Raw genomic sequence first — 8,340 nt, 5'->3', positions numbered from 1 at the left:
AATCTGCCACAAAAAGGAAATGGAGGAACTTGAGCAGGCCTTGGGAGATCCAGAGGAGGTGAGCATCATAAAATGCAAAGGCCACTCCTCAGGGACCGGCCTGATGGCCAGAGGAAATCAAGTTCAAGTTCAAGTTCAACTTTATTGTCACTTCAACCATATACAGTTTAAAAATACACAGTGAGGCGAAACAACGTTCCTCCAGGAACCAAGGTGCTACAAGACAAGTTAGTGCAAAAAAAATATATATATATAATATATCTAGTAATAATATTGTGCAAAAGAGCATTTACAGGTTGGTGTGTGCGATGGTTTGGTGGTGTAGGTCAGTGTGTTTGCGCTTGTGTTGGTTAGTCAGTCCAGGAAGCCGATCGAGCTGCAAAAGAGGCAGCGGGTTATAAAGCATCACGACAGATGGTACAAATAACGGTGGAGGAAGAATTAGGAGTTAACATGCTAGAGGAAGCCAGGAAGGCCCAAGGGGAGGCCGCCCCAGAAGAAAAGGGGATCTGGAAGAGTCGAGGAGCCTGGGAAGAAGGAGGTCTCTGGCGAGGACCTGACGGTCGACCAGTGTTGACAGCCAACTTGGCAAAACAGAAGATTGCCGAAGCGCACGGCCTTGGACATGTAGGTGTCGCCCAGATGGGGAGACATCTGTGCCATTGGTGGCATCCCTTTTTGAAGGATATGATCAAGGAGAAGGCCAGGACGTGTCTGATCTGTGGGAGGCACAATCCGAAGCCAGTGATTAAACCAGAGGCAGGTAAGTTCCCCATTCCAGAAAGACCAGGTGAAGAGATTGTTATTGACTTCACTGACATGATTGATCCAGGCCCAGGAGGAGTTCGATATCTACTGGTAAGTGTAGATGCTTTGACGGGCTGGCCTGAGGCATGGCCAACCAAGAGTGTGTTGCCCTTAAGGCGTTTCTCTGAATAATTAGGTTCATAAATTTGAAATAAATAATTCTAAAAAGATTTGCCATTAAAAAATTAATGTGTTGTTAAAATGAATAATTCATGCTTTACATACGTTTTAGTTAAAAGGAAAATATCGCTAAAATGTATTTCCCGTTCTGGCGGGGCACTTCCGGTTCCGGTCGAGCACTTCCGGTTTGGGTCAAGCGCTCGGTTTTGCTGAGAAACAGGCTCATGCTAAAGGCAGTATGGAGATGTAATCTAATGCCATCTACTCCGAATTATCAGGCCGGAACGCCGTAAGTTACTTTATATGACAGTTTGTACAGATAACTTTGGATATTAATGTGTATTTGCTAACATGAATGTTTTAGTGAGAGTAATGCACTTTATTGATGTAAACATGCTTCTGCCTGTTGAGATGGAGTTTATTTTCTGTCATTTCAGTTTTCACCACATGTTCATGGAGACAATTAAACAAGCTGCAACTAAACTCCAGGGTCTTCATTTGTGGTTTAACTCGGTGTCACCAACATCCTCGTTGAAAACACTACAGTGAAAAGGCGGCTACTGGTGATTCATCACGGTCAAAATGGCATCCAGTAACAAGTCTGCACGCAGTTTAAGGACCAGCCGCTCATCTGGATCAGCAGTAAGCGCTGCCCATGCTCGAGCTAAAGCAGAGGCTGCCAAGGTGAGAGCATGCTATGCAACAAAAGAAGCACAGTTGAAGGTTGAAAAAGCTCAAAGCGAACTGGAAAAGGCAAAAATAGATGCAGAATTAGAAGTGTTAACATTACAGAGGGAAGCTGATGCTGCTGTAGCTGAAGCAGAAGTGCTAGAGGAAGCTGAAGCTATACAAGAAGAACCTGAGAGTAGAAAATCTCCATCAGAAAGCGTAAAATTAGAACGTACAAATGAATATGTACGATCTCAAATGGAGACCAAGCTATCTCCCAGTCCACAAAAATTACCAACCACTTCTTGCCCCCAAGCAAGTTCACCCAACACATTTGTAACGTGGCATCCCTCTGAAGAAGGCAATTTAGAGCCACAACCCATCAACTTTGAAACAAGACTTACCAAAGATAATATTGCTGCTCTAAATAAGCCCAGCCAGCTGAAAGGTGAAACAAAACCTAAAGTGGAGAAACAAAATACCTCTCTCAACCCATACGGCTCACCATTCGTACCTCAGCATAACTATAACACCACGGCCAGCATTTTAAATCCAGCAGAGCCCTTTGCCCAATACATGGCACGTCGAGATTTAATAATCTCAGGCCTTTACCAGTTCGACGATAGGCCAGAGAACTACAGAGCATGGTGCTCTTCATTTACCAGTGCAACAGCTGAAGTCCAACTCACCCCCATTCAAGAGCTAGATCTCATGACAAAGTGGTTAGGGAGAGAGTCAAGTGATCAGGTGAAACGCATACGTTCAGTATATGTCAACAACCCCACATTAGCTCTATGCAAAGCATGGGAAAGACTGAATGAATGTTATGCAGCATCAGAAATAATCGAAAGGTCACTTTTCCAACGGTTGGACAGTTTCCCCAAAATAACAGTCAAAGATCATGTCAAGCTTCGTGAACTAGGAGATTTACTGCAAGAGATTCAAGGCGCTAAGGAAGACGGCCATCTGCCTGGTCTACTCTATCTGGACACTTCTCGTGGAATCAGCCCAATCGTAGACAAACTCCCATATGGACTTCAGGAGAGGTGGATGTCACACGGCTCTCAATATAAAGAGAACAACCAAGGCTGTTTCCCACCTTTTGAGTACTTCTGTGAATTCATATGTAAAGAGGCAAAGAAACGCAATGATCCAAGTTTCCAACAGCAAAACTTAAAACCAGAAAAACCTTTTGCAAAAAACTTAAATTCCAGCAAGCCAATTACTGTACACAAAACCTATATTTCTCCCCCTAACAAGGACTTTAACCGGAACTGCCCACTACATAACAAGCCACACCCACTCAAAAGATGCAGAACATTTAGGAATAAAGCACTGGACGAAAGGAAGGCCTTCCTCAAAGAGAAAGGATTGTGCTTCAGATGCTGTTCTTCAGATACTCATCTTGCGAAGGAATGCAAATCTTCGGTAAAGTGTTCTGAATGTGACAGCACAAGTCACGATGCAGCCATGCATCCCGGTCCTCCACCACAGACCAACAAGGCTCCACCTCCGGCACAAGAGAATGGCGGGGAGAGAGAAAACAGTCATGACATGGTTGATGTCACAACAAGCTGCACAGACGTGTGCGGTCCAGGTCAGTGGGGACGTTCATGTTCCAAGATATGTCTCACATGGGTGTACCCTAAAGGTGACAAAGACAGAGCTGTTAAGGCATATGTAATACTAGACGATCAGAGCAATCGTTCTTTAGCCAAGCCTGAGTTCTTCGAACTTTTTGACATTAAAAGTGAACCTTTCTCCTACAATCTTAGAACATGCTCTGGTGTTGTAGAAACATGGGGTAAAATAGCTGAAGGCTTCCATATCGAGTCACTGGATAGGTCAGTGGTGATCCCTCTACCATCGCTCATAGAGTGTCAGGACATCCCTAACAATAGGAATGAAATCCCAACTCCCAGCGCAGTGCTACACCAGCCGCACCTCCGTACCATAGCAAAGTACATCCCAGAGCTAGACCCTAAAGCCGAAATACTCCTGCTACTAGGGAGAGACATTTTACAGGCACACAAGGTCAGGCAGAGAATTAACGGCCCCCATAATGCCCCCTTCGCCCAGCGCCTAGACCTAGGGTGGGTTGTAGTTGGGGAGGTCTGTCTGGGTAATGTCCATAGGCCTACAGTCAGCACCCTGAAGACAGTCGTTCTGGAAAATGGCCGCCCTACAGTTTTCAAACCATGCAGTAGCCTCCTGCGACTCAAAGAAATGCCACACACAAACAGGCCAGGTAAAGCGCCCGAACAAACTCTGGGTCAAACAGTTTTTAACCGGACAGATAACGACAACAAACCAGCTCACTCAATACAGGACACTCTCGTTCTAAAAATGATGGACAATACTATGTACAGAGACGTGGACAACAGTTGGGTCGCCCCACTTCCATTTAAGGAACCCCGCCAGCAATTACCAAACAACAGACAGCAGGCAGCCACGAGGTTCTCCTCCTTAAAACGCACCCTTAATAGGAAACCTGAAATGCGGGAGCATTATGTGGCCTTCATGGAAAAAATCCTCTCCAATGGTCACGCTGAGGTGGCCCCCCCACTGGAAAAGGGAGAAGAGTGTTGGTATCTTCCAACATTTGGAGTCTACCACCCCCAAAAACCCAATCAGATCAGGGTTGTCTTCGATTCTAGCGCCCAGTACTTGGGTGTCTCTCTTAACAGTGTCCTCCTTACTGGCCCTGATTTAAACAACACACTTGTCGGAGTTCTTCTCCGCTTCCGGACAGAAAGTGTTGCAATCATGGCAGATATACAGCAAATGTTTCACTGTTTTATGGTACGCGAAGACCACCGCAACTTCCTCCGTTTTCTGTGGCATAGGGACAACAACCCAAACAACGAAGTTGTCGAGTACCGGATGAAAGTCCACGTGTTTGGCAACTCAACATCCCCCGCTGTTGCCATTTATGGACTACGCAAGGCCATCAGAGCAGGTTCGAAAGACTATGGTGCAGATACAGTAAAGTTCGTGGAGAGGCACTTTTACGTAGATGACGGCTTGATCTCTGTCCCCTCTCCTGCTGAGGCTATAGACTTGCTTCAAAGAACACAAGCCTCACTCGCTGAATCCAACCTACACCTGCATAAGTTCGTTTCCAACTCTCAGGCAGTTATGCAGGCCTTCTGCCCAGAAGATTGTGCTCCTGTCATTAAAAACTTAGATTTAAGTGGTGAAGAGACACAATCCCAGCGAAGCCTTGGACTCATTTGGGAAATAACAAGAGACACATTCACTTACTCAGTGGCCACCTCAAGCAAGCCATTCACTCGCCGTGGCGTATTGTCCTCTGTCAATAGCGTCTTCGATCCCCTGGGCCTATTGGCACCCATTACAATCCAAGGAAGGGCCCTACTCAGAGAGCTTACTTCAGAATGTTCAGATTGGGACGTACCCCTTCCAGAGGACAAACGAAGCAGATGGGAAACATGGAGAAATTCCCTTCAGGATCTAAGAGAACTACATGTTCCCAGAACCTACACATCCACCTCACTAAGTCGAGCAAAGCGAAAGGAACTGTGTTTGTTCTCAGATGCATCTACTAAGGCCATAGGAGCTGTGGCCTACTTAAAGGCAGTTCAAACAGATGGGAAGGTCGAGGTTGGGTTCATAATGGGCAAAGCAAAACTAGCCCCCCTGTCAGAACCTACAATACCAAGACTTGAACTATGTGCAGCCGTCTTGGCAGCAGAAATGGCTGACCTCATCCAAGATGAGTTAGACTTAGACTTTGATGCAGTGCATTTCTATACGGACAGTAAAGTAGTGCTTGGCTACATCTGTAATGAGTCAAAAAGGTTTTACACATACGTTCACAACAGAGTACAGCGCATTCGCCAGTCATCAAAGCCAGAACAGTGGCATTATGTGCGCACAGAGGAAAATCCAGCAGACCATGCGTCTAGGTCACTGTCGGCATTCCAACTAAAAAAGTCCACCTGGTTCACCGGACCACCCTTCATCCACCGTCCTGCCGCAGAGACAACACAACTGAGTGGAAGGTTTGACCTGATTGAACCAGATAAAGACTCAGAAATTAGACCAGAAGTAAAAACTTACGTCACTCACCTCCAAGTACTCATCTGTAAGCGTTTTGAGCACTTTTCTACTTTTCAGTCTTTAGTCAGAGCCATAGCAAATCTTATCCACATTGCAAAGTCCTTCAATGGGACTAATCCAAACAAAAAATGCAAAGGCTGGCACAAATGTCATCTGCCTCAAACTCCAGAGGAGATTGCTCAAGCAAAAACTGTCATCTTCAAAGAGACACAGAAGGCATACTTTGAGAAGGAACTTTCTGCCCTTGATGCTGGCAAGCCAATCTCAAAACAGAGCCCCCTCAAGAAGCTCAGCCCAATGTTACAGGACAGTCTCATTTCTGTTGGAGGCCGACTCAAACACGCAGAAATTGAGAGTGTGGAAAAGAGCCCAGTAATTCTTCCAAAAAACAGTCACATCTCCCTTCTGCTCACTCGCCATTATCACGAGCTAACAAGGCACCAAGGTCGTCATCTGACGGAAGGAGCAATCAGAGCTGCTGGGCTGTGGGTTTTAGGCGGCAAAAAACTAGTCAATTCAGTAATCCACAAATGTTTAACCTGCCGCAAACTACGTGGAAAACAAGAACAACAACTCATGGCGGACCTACCACCTGAACGCCTAAAAACTTGTCCTCCTTTCACCTACGTCGGCCTTGATGTCTTTGGACCGTGGTCCATAACAACCAGGCGTACCAGGGGCGGAGTAGCTGAAAGTAAGCGGTGGGCCATCATGTTTACCTGCATGAGTTCGAGAGCTGTGCATATTGAGGTAATCGAATCTCTGGACACATCCAGCTGCATAAACGCCCTCCGCCGCTTCTTCGCCCTGAGAGGCCCCGCCAAACAGCTGCTATCTGACCGTGGCACCAATTTTATTAGCACTTCAAAGGAACTTGGAATGGATAAATCACTCCAACAGTGCCTAACTGTCCAAGGCTGCAGTTGGGAGTTTAATCCACCACACGCATCCCACATGGGAGGCTCTTGGGAGCGCATGATCGGAGTCGCCCGCAGAATCCTGGACTCCATGCTACTACAAAATAAGGTTCAACTGACTCACGACGTGTTATGCACACTCATGGCTGAGGTTACAGCCATAATAAATGCAAGGCCGCTCGTCCCAGTATCCTCTGATCCAGAGAACCCCTTCGTCCTATCCCCTTCAATGCTCCTTACGCAGAAATCTTGCCTCCTATCCCCACCTGGAGACTTTTCGGATAAAGACCTCTACAACAAACAATGGAGACGGGTCCAAGCCCTTTCCAACCAGTTCTGGACACGCTGGAGGCGAGAGTATCTACCCACATTGCAGCAAAGGCAGAAATGGACCGGGTCGCGCAGAAACCTCCAAGTTGGTGACCTGGTTCTGCTCAAGGACAAGCAGGTTGCACGAAACAGCTGGCCCATGGCCAGGGTCACTGCCACATTCCCAAGCAAGGACGATCGAGTAAGGAAAATTGAGGTAAAGATATGTACTGAAGGGTGCATAAAGACATTTTTGCGACCAGTTACAGAAGTTATCCTCCTCATGCCAAAGGACTGAATGCATAATGTTCGTTTAGCATAGTGGCCTCGAGAGGCCAGGCGGGGAGTGTGTTGCCCTTAAGGCGTTTCTCTGAATAATTAGGTTCATAAATTTGAAATAAATAATTCTAAAAAGATTTGCCATTAAAAAATTAATGTGTTGTTAAAATGAATAATTCATGCTTTACATACGTTTTAGTTAAAAGGAAAATATCGCTAAAATGTATTTCCCGTTCTGGCGGGGCACTTCCGGTTCCGGTCGAGCACTTCCGGTTTGGGTCAAGCGCTCGGTTTTGCTGAGAAACAGGCTCATGCTAAAGGCAGTATGGAGATGTAATCTAATGCCATCTACTCCGAATTATCAGGCCGGAACGCCGTAAGTTACTTTATATGACAGTTTGTACAGATAACTTTGGATATTAATGTGTATTTGCTAACATGAATGTTTTAGTGAGAGTAATGCACTTTATTGATGTAAACATGCTTCTGCCTGTTGAGATGGAGTTTATTTTCTGTCATTTCAGTTTTCACCACATGTTCATGGAGACAATTAAACAAGCTGCAACTAAACTCCAGGGTCTTCATTTGTGGTTTAACTCGGTGTCACCAACATCCTCGTTGAAAACACTACAAAGAGGGAGGATGCAAAAAGTGTGATTAAGTGTTTAATCAATCATTACATCCCCCGCCATGGTTTCCCGAAGCGGATCAGGTCCGACAATGGGACTCATTTCAAAAACAAAGATTTGGCAGAGGTAGAACAGAAGCTGGGGTTGCAACATAGATTTGGCACGGTATATCACCCCCAGTCGCAGGGAAAGGTAGAAAGAATGAATCTAAACCTGAAGAATAAAATTGCTAAAATTTCTGCTCACACGGGGCTAAATTGGGTAGCAGCCCTGCCAATTGCATTGATGATAATAAGATGTTGTGTTAATCAATCCACAGGTTTCACACCATATGAGCTGTTGACAGGACGACAGTTTCCAGGTCCTTGGACGACAGTTCCGGCGGAAGAAAATGTAAAAAGTAACAGAAAACATATTGAATGTTGGAAAGAATTAAAAGCTCTTGTGTCTAGTTTCACACAACAGGTTGGAGAAGGGGTGAAAGCGGAGGACAGGTCCATCCCCGATGCCAAGGCGGTGTGGCTGAA

The sequence above is a fragment of the Mchenga conophoros genome, linkage group LG11, assembly GCF_057382185.1.
Source record: "Mchenga conophoros isolate Kocher_MC1m ecotype Shallow Benthic linkage group LG11, M_conophoros_male_GT1.1, whole genome shotgun sequence".
In the NCBI taxonomy this organism is placed as follows: domain Eukaryota; kingdom Metazoa; phylum Chordata; class Actinopteri; order Cichliformes; family Cichlidae; genus Mchenga; species Mchenga conophoros.
This window is presented reverse-complemented; position numbering follows the sequence as displayed.